Raw genomic sequence first — 15000 nt, forward strand, 5'->3', positions numbered from 1 at the left:
GAGCTGTTTTCATACCATTGGCCCACTGAATACATTTTTAGGACCATGCATAAATGCACTTGTTACTTGATTCACCTTCCTGATTTAATGTATTTCGTTTTAAATACAGCAATATATATTAGAGTGCATTTTAAATTTGTAGTTTTGAACATTTTCCCCATTAAGCTGTGATACAAAATGTATGAATCAATAAATAATAAAAGTACCTATTTCAGAACATTTCAGTCAGCTCTAATGACTAAGTACAACCAACAGTAGTTGGTGTAGAGGATTAAGACTCTTGTCTCCTCTAGTTAAGTTACAGGGTTTGACCCTAAGCAAGTTTATTCATAGGTTCATAGGTCTGTACTAGGCTAATGGCCCTGGAGCCTTTACAAGCCTAGCCCATAGGATTGCCCTGGCATTGTCCCACCCGACCTTAGTTCCCAGTGCCTCTGTCGAGTAAAGCCACTGGAGTGATCCCCAGAGTGAATTTTCTATTTCCCATCCACTCATCAAGATTTCTCTTGAAGAGGACCAGTGAGGTGCTCTGCTTGACATGTATGGGAAGTCTATTCCATAGAATGGGCAATCTCCGGGTTATGAATCTGTCCTTCCAGCATGTTCTGTTGATTGTGGTAATGAGGTTGAAGTCTCTGGAGTGTGGTGTGGAGGGACTGGGATTTCTTTAGATGTAGCATTTCTAACAGAGCTGGGTCAGACATGGCTTTGTAAGTCATGTCTGATTATTCTTATTAACTGGTCTGATTGTCTTATTAACTCACTAGCCCTCCGTAACCAAACACACACCCACACAATAAACATCATAATACAGATAACACACAGTTTCTTGCCTTTTCTTTCATTCCATGATAAAATATTCCACCTTGTTTTAAAAGACAACACTGTAATAATGTCACTTCTTAGCTTCAGAACCATTCATGACCACATAGCATGCAGTTACTGAAGTTATGAGACCCACTAAATGTCTTAGATTTCTCATAAAATTGATACTGATGTTCTGTACCCTATAATATTGTAAAATACTGGGACTTAAGAAAAAGCATTTTGCAGGCAAAATGCATGATTTTGCTTTTATATATATATATATATATATATATATATATATATATATATATATATATTTAAATTATATACACATCAACAGTCAGTCTAATAAAAATCAAGCCTGAAATTGCCTGTGCCATGGTTTCATTGAATGCAGAAGTTAGAAGCATACGTGGAATGCCATGTATCAGTCATAAGTAGTGCAAAGTAGAATGTAAACACATGTATGTGAGGTGGTTTGCTTCATGCATGTATGACAGAAATGTATTTGCTGCTTTATCAGCATGTGAAAGCTTTCCATGGCTGTAGACAAAGCCATGATGCAAATTTACTGAAGACGTGCATATATGAAACTCTGAGTAAGTATTAAGGAATTTGAAATTCCCTATGACATTTATCTAAGTTACTTCAAGCAAAGAAATGAACAATATAGCATTTGTCAAGACCAAGCTAGGTTCCACACATTTGAAAATTCAAGTAATAAGAAATTAGAATGACTTCTGACAGAAGTAAATTCTTCTGCATAGGCTTATAAAAAAAAAACATTACATTAATGTGCATTTTTTGGAACAGGTTGTAGACATCTGGCAAAACTAGAAATGAACAGTTCTTCCCGTCCCTCCAACCCAAAATACAGATGTACCTTTTAAAATGGTTGAAAGCTGTGCTCCTACTGCTGTGGACAATCAGTACAGGGGCGCTTTATGACAAAAACAAGATGTTTCCAGGACTAAGTCTGAAAATGTGCTCGGACCTCCAAGTTTCCCCCATACCTGCTTTGTATGTTCATGTTGCAAAGTCATCTCTTTTCTCCATGACATGCTTTGCATCCATATGCTCTGCAAAGTCATCCATTTTTATCCACATCAGAACTGAAATCTCTTGCATGCATTGATCTTAGTCTCTCAGTGTTTCCTCACTTACATGTACATTTGTCTTAAAGCTGACACACACAAATGGCAACACTGAAGGAGAGAGAGAGAGGGAAAGATTAAGAAAAATTTACAGTTTTGCTTTTTTTAAATTACATTAATGTTGTGGATCTCTCACCACCACCACCAATACGATCAAGCCAGCGGTCCATATGTAGCTGCTTAGGTTGCCTGCTACTTGATCTGGCTCTGCATGGACCACTAAAAATGTAGGAGTGAGCCTGCCTAGAAGGGTTTATTTAAGAAGTGTCCCCCTTATTCTTTGTACCCAGGGCAGATTGTACCCTCCTCATCCCCATTTTAATACCCCTAGCTCACAACATTAATCTGTACCTGTGCATTCTTTAACTATCTGCAATGATACCATTACTATGCTGACTTTTCAAAATACTATTGAATGACATTTTTTTACTCTGTATAAACTTTTATAAAATGTATTTATTCACTAGACTATGTATATACTTGTAAAATGCTGTTTTTTTACACTACTTGCCAGACTATGTATACACTTGTAAAAGCCCCATTTATGATACATTTTAAATGTGGTAAGTCAAACTACTTAAAAATGAGGTATCCCACTATCACAGGCATGGTCTCACCACCCCCTTTCTATAAGGTATCTTAAGCACTTGCCTTTGACCATAGCCACTTTACTTTTCTTATCATTTACAGTCAAGCCTGCCTGCCTGCTTGTCTTATGAATTCTAACTTAGTTTGCATTTTTGGTAAGTGGGACTTCTTGTCCCCAGAATGGATGGCCACATCATCTGGTATGCCACGCCATACTGAGAGAGTGACTATAGGCCAGATGGCATCACTGTGGACTTGACTAGATCCTCAGGGGTTAATAAGGCTATTTTTTTTCTTCAACAGACAGGGTAAGAGGCATCTGCCAGCATCCATTCAATAAGTCCACTGTTGTCCATTATCTGACCTTTCCTGGTTGTTTTTATTAATTGTTGAATGTGGGGTATGTGATAGCTATCAAACTTTATTGTATTATTTAGTTCCCAGATGTCATTTCACAATGTAATATTTCATCAGGCTTACAAACCCGCACTGCTGGGTCACTCTGGGACTCTTCTGTCACACCAGATGTAAACATTTCTTGAACTTATTCTTTACTAACTGCTCCTGGGATTCTGGTACTCTGTAATGCTTTAGTCTAGCTTCTACCAGTTTAGTTATCCAAGCTATTTCTGAAAGCATTTATTTCTTTAGAGAAGTTCTCTTACTTCCTGCTTGTGCACTCTTAGCAAGAAGTCCTCTTAACTCTACTTCAGTTAAAGACTCCTGGGCCATCCCTGTAGGAATTTCAGCATGCAAGCCTTCTGTAGAATTCTCTACTTCCTCCCATAGGTTCAGTACATGAATGTGATAACTTTGTTGTGCCTTTCTCTTTTCTGGCTGTCTAACATTATGGTTTGATGCATTTGTTCTTTCCACCACCTTAACTGTCTCCTGGTATTTAGTGAGAAATGTGTTTTTCATGAAGGGCAGTAGCACTAACACCTGATCTCCTGGATTGAATTTCTAAGTTAGACATTCTAATTATAAACTTGATGTTGTATTTTCTGGTCCCTCTGCATATACCCCCCTCACCATGGGCATTATCTGCTTCACTCTAGCCTGTAAAATAACATTCTATAACATTTTTAAATTGTGTATTTTCTTTTTTCCAAGTTTCCTTAGCTATGTCAAGCAGCCCTCTCAAATGACTGCCATTTACACATTCAAGTGGGGTAAATGTATTGAAGCTTTTGGAACATCTCTGATTGCAAACAATAAGTAAAGAAACACCTTGTCTCAGCTTTTAATAACTCTGTCAATAACTTTCCTTATATGGGTTTCCCTGTTTTATTAAACATCTTTACTAATCCATCAGTTTGAGAATGGTAAACTAATAAAAAGAACAATCCCAAAGGATGTAGCAGTAAACCAAAACACCAATAAAAATAATATACCACCACACTGGCCGAACAATGAAGGAAACCACCAGGAATTAGCGAAGACCAAAGTTTATTGTCACGTTCATCTCCAAGAGACTTCATCAGAATAAATTAAACATGCATCAGTAACTCCTGCTGAAAATGGATATTACCCAGTCAGACTTTCCCAGTTACAAAGACAAATACATTAATAAATAAATAGAGACTGTTTTGCTTTAAAGCACTGACACCATACTATACTTGATCTTAGCCAAAAAGCTGAGAAGTACAAGTGGCAGAGCACCCTTCACATAATGGGAATGCCTTAGTCAATACGTTTCTCTTGAACTTCTGGAGAATAATGCGCCAGTTCTGTGGAACTAGCCTTTGCATTAGCTTTGCGTTTCCGTATTATTTCTGGAAATTTATTGAATAGTCCATCATGACTAACATATACAGACACCCATTGCTAAAATTACTAGCGGCCCATGAAGTCTATAACAGTATGCTGAAATAGTACCTCTGTGATATGCATTGGGATCCATTCTTTCTTTATTTATTTATTGATTATCTTTTGTTTATAAGAAAAGTATGACTGAGCTTAGAGTCCCATTTTCAGCAGAGGCCTGGGTAGAAAGGCTCCAGGGATGAAAATTAAAATAGTACATTTGCAGAGATACAGTACAGAATCATTTACATATTGCAGAAGCTTTACAGCTTAACATTAACATACATAGTTTGAGAATGTTTATATACATTATTGACAGTATTGACAGCTGAAGTTAAGACAGAAATATATATTAGTAGAATAAAGTATGATGAAAGAAAAATGAGAGGGATGAAAATTAAGGAAAGGGAGAAACAATAAGACTGCATTAGACAGTCTAGTAGTGAGAAATGAGGTAGGAAGTAGAAACGGTGATAAATTAAGTAGTAGATAGTCTAAGTGAGGAGTAGGTGAGAGGGAGTGGGGGTAAAATAAACTAGGGACAAGAAAGGTGGGAAAGAAAAATTAGCACCGCTAGAAAACTTAGATATCTAGGATGGAATGCATTTTTTTCTGGCATTCTAGACAAGGAGCACAGAAGATTTATGGCTCTTTCATTATTCCATCAGAGTAAAATCTGACTAATAGTCTTATCTTAGATTTTCCCATCCCAACATGACCTCTCAACACTTGGTTATGGTTTTACTTCATTATTAGTATCCTATAATGTCTTGCACTAGTAACTGATGTAGAATTTCTTTCCTTTTTTACTTATTGAAGGTCATGTTTTAACTGAAAATAGGAGTGAGAAGCAATGGGAACATCCTGTTCATTATCTGCCACTAAAAAGTTAGTTATCCTCTCTGTTGTCCTTCTTAAATTATCGTCTTCCCATTGTGCTAGATTTCTTGAGATTATTTTATCTGACTTATACAAGTCCAGTAACTCTGAGTTACTTTCTTCAGTATCTTGACTCAATGTGTAATGTGCAGCTTCTTTCCTCAGAGACACACTAGCATTGCAGACTCCTCTATGCCTCTCCCTAGAAAGTGACATTCTAAGAATACCTTCTTCTAAGCTGCTCTCCCTCTACCTCAGTGCAAGAGGCTACAACCCTCTCACTTCTATCATCAGTTTTGCTGCTTTCTTGGATTACAGATACCTATTCTGAGAGTTTCCCTTTATTTAAATTGTCTTGCTTGACACTAGCAGATGTAGATGTAGAATTCTGCATTCTCCTGCTTATCTTAATTTTAGTAAACATTTTGTTATGTGGGTCCTCAGTTAGGTGCCCTACTGTGTTTTGATTTCAGTTTCTGTGCTAATATTTTTGTAAGTCTCTGTTCTGACTTCTGATTTGTACTGATTTTTTACTTTAGAGTTCTCTATTAGTTTGCCTTCAGTTCTTATACTGACATCTGTTACGGTATGACATTTCTGTGACTGTTATTGAGGCATGTTTCTGATAACAGACATCAGCTTTACACTGCCTCTCTCCCTCTTCTAGCTTTAACCATTTACCTACTGACCAGTGTTCCACACTCGTTACCTCAGTCTTATTTATTCTTTACATCTTTTTTATTTATTTTTTTTTATTTTACATTTGTTGACAGGGCTAGTCCAGCTGGATATAAGTCCATTTTCAGTGGAGGCTCGGGGAGAAAAGCTCCACAAACACAACAAAAAAATAGGTCAAGACAATGATATTTACAATAGAAATTGGTACATTACAATGCTTTATAACATATTACATATCTAGGATTTTATATTCTGTATTCCAATAGGAAACACCTGATGTAAATAAAACTAGATGCAACAGTAGTTTGAATTAATAATGCAAATTATATCTAAGAGATACTATAGATTCTAAAGTCGCACAAAAATATCAAAAGAAAAACACTAGTGTTAATTGGATAGAATATTCAAAAGCAAAGTACAAGGATACAATTATAATGTTCAGTCTCACAAGAGTTCTGGTCTTATATGAAAATGGTTAGTCATTCAATTGTATATACATATTTACATGAGGAATAATCCTCAGAATGGTCAAGCACACAATTATCGGCGAGTAAACACAAGATAATGTTCATCAGAGGCTAGGAATCAAGAGAGTCTAGAAAAGGCTATGGTGGTTAGTCTGGGTTATCACAGGGGCATAGCCAGTGTGATTTGAGGTAGGGTTTGAGCTTGCTTTTAAATAAGTTTACTGAGGATAGTGAGGTTAGTTGACTTGGGAGGCTGTTCCAGGTTTTACCTGCTGTATTAGAGAACAGGGTGTCACCAGCTGAATTGTTGGATTTAGATATTTGTACAAGTAGTTTATTAGATAAGCGTAAGGTTTTGAGATTGTTATAGGGGGTGACTAGGGATGTAAGTATGGGTATATTTTGAGGTAGATACAGGATCTTGTGGGCTACTATTAGTTGATTGAAAAGTATTAGATTTGGCAATTCTAACCATCCAAGTTGATTCAGGTTGATACAGTGATGAGTTCTATAGAAGGACCTAGCTGCAAATCTGCCAATATTGTTGTAGGAGGATGACAGTTTGCTCAGATTACTTCTGCATATATTGGTATAGATAGGGGAGGCATAGAGCAGGGTAGAGATAAGGTGGTTGTGAGCAATGGTGACCCTGGCTAGAGGAGTTAGAAAGGGTTTGATCCTGTAGAGGGAACCTAGTTTCTTATTCACTGTTTTTATGGTGTTATTAATGTGAGGCTCAAAAGTCAAGTTATTATCTATTAGTACTCCAAGTAGTTTGGTGGTTTGCTCAGGAGATATTATAGTTTCATTATTTGAAGTGACAGTAAAGTTAAGTGGGGAGGTTCTGTGGGTGGGGATGAATAGTAGCATTTTAGTTTTTTTGGGTTTAAGATAAGACACCTATGTAGGAGCCAATTTTTGACTGTGCTAAAGGTCTTTTGGGTTAGTGACTGAAGTTTTGATTGGGAAATAGCAGAGCATATGAGTGTGGAGTCATCTGCATATTGGATACAGTCAGCTTGAGGAATTACAGAATGGAGGTCATTTGTAAAGATGGAGAAGAGTAAAGGACCCAATATGGATCCTTGATGGACACCTAGGGCAACTGGGAAGATAAAGTATTATCCCATAGTACAGCCAGTTGCCTATTATCTAGGTATGATTGGAACCACTGTATAGTAAGGGCATCCAATGATAGGTTTTTGAGTGTGTCTATGAGGCGGTGGTGGTTAACCATGTCAAATGCTTTAGACAGGTTGATAAAAAGGGCTGAGGATAGAGTGTCATTATTACGATTACTATTAATGTGGTTAGTGAAGGATATGAGAGAAGAGGTGGTGCTATGAAATGGTCTAAAGCCATGCTGACAGGTGGCTAGTAAATTGTTTTCAAGTAGGTAGGGTAAAAGTTGTAAATGAATGCATTTCTCCATTATTTTTGCCAAAGGAGATAGTATGGCTATGGGCCTGTAGTTGGAGAACTCCTTAGAGTTACCACCTTTGTGCAGGGGGATGATGTGAGAGATCTTCCAGATTAAGGGGATAGTTCCTTCAGAAATAGTTCTGTTAATGAGAATGGATATGGGGTAGGCTATGACTTTAGCAGCTTTCTGCAGGTATTCAGCAGGTAGTAGATCTGCAGAGAGTGTGGTGGGTTTAAGTATATGGATGAGGTTGCAGATGAGGGATGTGGGCACTGGCTGAATATGAAATAGAGGAGGATTATTGGTAGAGGTTGTGGTAGAGTGTGAGGTGCTAGGGGACAGCTGGTTGGCTAGGGATTGGATTGTTTCAGTGAAAAATGTGTTAAATTAGTCAGCTATTTGGGTGGGATTGTTGTGAACAGAGCCAGAGGGAGTAGGAGTGCATGAATGTCAGGGGTGTAGGAGGTTATTGATGCCTAACCAGAATTTTTGAGTATTATTTTGGTGGGTTTGTTGAAGCTGGCAGTAATAGTTTCTTTTATCGGACAATATGGCTTTTTTGTTTCATTTCTTAGTTGTCTGAATTGTAAGTGATCTGAGGGGCTTTTTGTTGAATGCCATTTGGCCCATAGTTTATTTCTTTGGAGGATGTTTTGTTTGGTAGTTTTGGTGAGCCATGGTGCTGGTTTAGTTCTGATTCTAACTTTGCGTAATGGGGCATGGCAATCTAGAATGGAAAGAAATTTTGAATTAAAGTATTTAACTGCATCATCTAGTGGGAGGTGTTTCAGGGGTGACCAGTCACAGGCGCTTAGTTCAGTTTGAAAGTAAGCAGGGTTAAAATTTTTGTTAGTACGAATAGTTCTCCAGATGACTGAGTTTGGGAATTCAGTTTTATATCTGATTGGATAGGTAAGCAAGTGGTCACATGTCCTCTGGGAGGGTGCCTGTTTTACAGTTTTGTTGGGGAGTATTAGTGAGTATCCAGTCAAGGGTACTTGTTTTGTTGTTAAGTTTATTAGTTCGGGTAGGGGATGTTATAGTTTGGGTAAAACCATATAGGTTGATATGAGTAGAAGGCTGCTCAGATATACAGGAGTTTCAGTTTATGTTAAAGTCTCCAAGTATTATGGTTTCTTGGTGGTAGTTGCTTGAGAGCCAGCTGAGGATAGCCTCTAATGTGTTGGTGTTATTGCCTGGGGGAAGACAGACACAGATTAGATATATGGCTTTACATTTGTTAAGCTGAATCTTATATAGAAGAATCTCTGTATTGTTGGAAAGTGGAGGTTTGAGGTCTAGCAAGGTAACTTTTAATTCATTCTTATAAAGTATGGCTACGCCTCCACCTTTCTTAGTATTACAGTCAAGTCTCAGGATATTGTAGCCAGGGGGTAGAACTACACTGTCTTGTATTGATGGATTAAGCCATGTTTCAGACAGACAGAGGATGTCAAAAGAATGTACATCTGTAAGGGCATGCAGGTGAGCAACTTTATTATTGATGCTACGAATGTTAAGATGAGCTATCAGGAGAGAGTTGGGGGGCCTGTTAAGCAGGTGTGTGTGTGTTAGTAGGAGTTGGTGTATCAGGCTGTGTAGCTGTGCTTGTGGTAGGACCAGGGTTTGAGGGTATATCACCATCTAAAAGGGAGTGGACCTGTACTTTTAGGGTGAGTTGTAAAAGTTTAAGAATTAGGTTCTTGGCTTTTCTAGCTATTGGGTTATATTGAGAGATGTGAGTGAGTCTATGAAACTTGGCCAATGAATACTTTGCTGGGCAAGAACAGTTGTTAAGACTGTGAGGTAGGCTAAGTGTAGGAATAGAGGTTTGCCTGTTGTGGGTGTGAAGTCCTAGATATGTATGGTGTTTGTAGAGAGTAAGTAGATAGGGTATAATTAGTATAGTTAGGAGTATTAATAAAGGTAAGGGTTTGTGGTATGTTTGGGCCATTAGTGGAGGCATAGGAGATGGAATGCAGGGATGCTTGTAGATAGAGTGGTAAGGTAATGGATAATGGGAGATGAGTAATAGCACTTTAAGGGGGAAGAGTTAGGGGTTGGTGTTCATGTACAGGGGTGTGGCAATTTGTGTATAAGTTTAGGGTTACTGGGGGCGGGTGAAATTTGGGGACAGGATAGGGGAGCCGAGTGAGCCCGCAGGGCGAACGGAGTGGGATGAGCCACAGAGGAGTGCACCCTGGGAGAACAATCAGAGGAGCAGTAAGCTAAGGTAAGTATAGGTGAGGAGGGTGAGACGACACAAAGCCTTGATAGTAGTTAGAATATACTGAGAGGATAGGCAGTGAGGAATGAAAGAAGAAAGGGGGATAGAGTGGGATTATAAGCTCCTACAGGATATGGGAATCGGAGAGCCTGTAAGTTAAGTTTAGAGCCAGTATGAAGGTCTAAGGAAAATGTTGCCCTCTTGTGGACAAAAGGCTGAATAGCAGTAGTAATGTATATTGAGAGAAAGAATGGAGGGCAGTTAAGTTTAATATTCAGGTTGGATAGGATAAGAGTTAATTGACCAGTGGTGTAAGTAGGAAAAGGGAGACAAGGTATAGGAACAGATAGTATTGGTTGCTGACTGTCCTGGCAGGTGAGAGTAAATTTACAACCTAGGATATAACACACTATATGTCTACAGACAGTAGTATAACGTATATACTTTAACTTATAGTGTAACCCTCCTTACCCATGTCTTATAAATCACATCTAATGTCTGTTTGTCACATATATTGGATGTGAACTCTTTGCATACTTGGAATTTAATATCAATTTTAATGTCCCAAAGAAGACATAATTGTTTATTTTTGTGTAGTGTCACTACAGAACAATTAACTGTTTGCATCTAGATGTCTTAAGAACATGTAATGTATCTTTGTAAAAAAAATGTTTTGTCATGAGTGTCTTAAATGTATCTGCTGGATTTTTTTCTCCACAGATTTCTGGTGAAAATGGACTTTGCCTAGTTAGACCTTCTCAGTCAACAAAGACAAATAAAAAATAAATGTTCCTTTTTACTGTTTATCCACAACCAAAAGTATTGTTACTTCTGTAGCTACTATATCAAATTGCTTATCCTGGTTTTGTTTCTGGACATTTTTATGAGTGTCACTGCCTTGATCTCCCCATTCTTATTTTCAATGAATTCATCAAACTGCTGCTTTACCTCTTATTTGATAAGTGTATCAACTTTTCACACTGTGTCTGTAGAATCCTTCCTCTGACATTTTCCATATTGCTTTAAAAAGGGGATACTATTTTCCTAATATTGCATCATGAGTCAAATTAATACAACTACAAGATCTAACAGTTTTTGTAGAACTGTGTGAATTTCCACACTTGTAAAGGGATATTCTTTTCTATCACCATAAATGCGTATTCCCTCATAGTTTTGATTGTTAATGATTTCATGTTTATATACCAAGAGACCCTTGACAAGGGTAGTTATACTTCTGGAGTATAGCATGGTTTGAACCTACCTTCTTTCCTTCTAAAAAAACAATGCATATTTGGATATGATACAGTGGTATAGTGCTGACTCGATTATCCCAGATGCTATTTTATTGCACTGCAAAGGCAAAACTTAATTTAAACCATGCATTTCAGTTTTCACATTTGTACTAGTGCATTCTGTTCAGTTTTTGTATCATAGAAGTTGGAAATCCAACCCCTTCTTCCACATTTGAAACAAATTAATACTTCACGTACTGTGTTTTGTTTCACAGATGATACACTTATTGCAGTTTTAAAGACTGTGTCACTAATACGCATTCTAAAAAAGTTACTAACTCATAATTTTCTTATATTTCTAAAATATAAAACATGAATTCCAATGTCTGAAGAAGCTATGATTCCATAGCGAAAGGCTTAACAGTTTGTATATGCATTAACCTTGGATTTGTTGTTTGCTGTCCACTTTACCTTTGGATATTTTAAATTGTGACTGTTGTGTTTCCATACTTGGATTTATTTTACCTGCTGCCTGCTGTTTGCTGCCTATTTTACATGTGGATATTTTGAACTTTGACTGCTGTGTTTCCACACTGGTGCTTTTCTCTGCACTTAGTTCTTATATTTCTAGCCATGGCTCTTTTAAACTTGTCTGCTGCTAAGATTATTAACATTATCAATTTACTGTTGCTATCAGCATCTACCCAAAACTTTCAAATATTATTTACATTATGCACCTTTGGTAGTATTGGTTTATCCACATTAAAAGTCCCGTGATGTAATTTTATTTCTTTTATTTAAGAGGCTATACCATCCCTGGCCAAAAGTTCCTTCTTAGTTTGTCATAGTCTCTGCAATTTTTCCCTGCATATCCATACACATTTTAGTGCCTCTCCTGTCAGCTGGGATGACAGGATTTTTTTGTTCAATCTGCTTGGTCCCTTTTCTCTGTGGTGGCACAAAGTAAGATTTTGAGTCATGCTGTTTGGTTAATTATCACATAGAAGACACATTCTTGGGGTTGGGGGTTGGCAGCTTTACTGGCAGCAGCAGTAGCTGTTACTGCAGTTGTCCCAGCTTTTGGTCAATTACCCACCCATGACTTCGTCTGTCTTTGTAGTATGTCCTCATGTCTGAGGTCATAAGGAAACTATGCCAAGAACACCAAAATTACAGAGCTGTATAGAATTAATAGCCCAAATATGGGTTTCCCTTGAAATCAGAGATCCTGTGAGGATTGATAAAATGACATGTCAGAGCTAAATTGCAATGTTGATACCATGAGTTTAACTCCAAAGAGGTAGTGGAGGAAGGACTCATGCAAAACATATGTTTATTTTTCACAGAGTTATGGTAAATTTACTTATTCATTTTATATTTGATTATTGGGTTGGTCTGACTGGGCAATCTGGTGCCCATTTTCAGCAGAGACCCATGGAGAAATGCTCCACTTACATGACAATCATAAAAATAAAATAGAAAATACGAAAGCTCCACATACACTGGTAAAAATACAATCAGATATGAGTACAAATTCATAGAACAAACAGACACTAGAGCAAACAATAGTATATCATGGCATGGTATGATGACAAGTTACAGAAATCTGCAATATATAGAGTGTGTAGTAGTAAAGCAGAAAATGTAATGTGTTTGAGTACGAAAGCGGAGTAAAACTATATACAGTTATATACATTCATTTAAAAATACAGTTTGTTATGGTAGGTGTTTTTATGTGTCTGACCTTGGAGAAGTGCCAGAGGAAGATTTATCTGAATGGTGGTAGAAGGGCTAGCCATGATCAGTACAGGTACATTGCCAGATGAGAGTGAGGTGGGCTTTTAATTGGGTTTTGAAGGTGGGACTGCTGTTTTGCAATCTGATATCTGGTGGAAGAGAATTCCAGATTTTAGCAACTGTGTATGAGTAGAGGGATTCACCAGCACTGTTTTTAGACTTAGCTACTTCAAGAAGGCCTTGTTTGTGCCTCTTAATTGGTAAGCAGAATTGTGAAAGCTGAGTAAGCCTAAGAGATCAGGAATCTTGTTTGGGTGGCACAGCAAGCCATGGTTAGTTGGTTATAGTTTGGTAAGTTGGGGTGTTCTAGCCAACTAGTTGTTTTAGTGAGTGATGTCGTGGGAGCAGAAATTAGAGTTGGTTGCAAATTTAGCTATTTTATTATAGCACGTGGACAATTTGTGTAGGTCTGTCTTGTTAAGGTGTATTAATACAGGGAATGCATAGAGCAATGCAGAGAGAAGGTGAGTTCTGGATATAGTAATTTTGGTGTCTTTGGTTAGATAGTTTTTTGCTGCAGTATAGGGTTCCAAGTTTTTTATGGACTTTGGATATGGTTTGTGCTATATGTTTGTCAAACTTTAGGTTTTGGTTAAGTATTACACCAAGAAGTTTAGCTTGTGGTACTGATGAAATTTTGGTGTTATTGGCAGAATTAATACAGAAAAGAGCAGGAGAGTCAATAGTTTGGTAGGGTGGAAAAGCATAAGTTGAGTCTTTTTGGGGTTAAGTATTAGTTGTGAGTTTCTAACCAGTTTTCGATATTGGAGAAGACCTCTTGGATTTTAGTCTGGAGAGTTTGGAGTGTGGGGGTTGAGCAGATCAGTGTAGTATCATCTGCATATTGGACAATTGTAGCTTGCTGGATGGTGGTGTGCAGGGTGTTTGTAAAGATATTAAATAGCAGAGGTCCCAGAATGGATCCCTGTGGTATACCTCCTGTTACTGTGAGAAGGGGGAGAGGGAATTATGCCACTTAACTGCTTGCTTTTGGTTAGATAGGTAGTCTTGAAATCAGAGCAAGGAGGGGTTGTTTATGTTGAGTTTGGCTAGGATAGTAAGTAGTTTGCTATGGGATACCATACCAAATGCTTTGGACAGATCGAGGAAGGTTGTAGACACTAGGTTCCCTTGATTTCTATATCGATTGACAGTGTTGGTGAAGGATATGAGTGCTGTAGTGGTGCTATGGGATGGGTGAAAGCTGTGTTGGGTGTTGGTGAGGAGATTATTTGTAAGTAAATGTTTCATCAGCTGAGAATGGATGGATTTTTCAAGGATTTTTGATGGGGGGATAAGATTGCTATGTGGCAGTAGTTGGTAAGTTTGGTTGAGGGTCCACCTTTGTGCAAGGGTGTTATGTAGATGGTATTCCAATGGGCTGGAATTGTATGCTTGTTGATAGACTGGTTGATAAGCATTGAGGTGGGGTAAGTTATAGCAATGGTAGCAATTCTGAGGTGCTCTGCAGGGAGTTTGTTGGTTGCTATGGTGGTAGGTTTTAGTTTAGTGAGGTGCTTGTATATTGTGTTGGTATGAACTGGTTTGAGAGTGAATGGGGGGTATGAGTTTGGATTGATGATTGGTTGTGAGGGAGTGCAGGTCTGGCTGTTGCTAGTTAGGTTAAGGATGGAAGAAGTGAAGTAGTTGTTAAATTGGGTAGCTATCTATATTATCTCCTCTGACATTGGGGGGAAGGTAGTGGGTTTGCCTGGTTGTAATACTTGATTGACAGCTGCCCAGAATTTTTTTGGGGTAGTGGTATGTTTTACTTGTAGCTCTATGTAGTGATTTTTCTTATCTAGCCTTATCTGTTTTTTTTCACTTTATTACACGCTTCAAGGAAAATCTGCCTGTTGTGATCGATCTTATTGGGATACCATGTATCCCAAGCTTTATTCCTAAGTTTTAGAAGGGTTCTTGTGTTTTTAGAGAGCCATGG

This window comes from Protopterus annectens, chromosome 1.part2 (assembly GCF_019279795.1).
Source record: "Protopterus annectens isolate FY-2018-M chromosome 1.part2, PAN1.0, whole genome shotgun sequence".
NCBI lineage: Eukaryota > Metazoa > Chordata > Ceratodontiformes > Protopteridae > Protopterus > Protopterus annectens.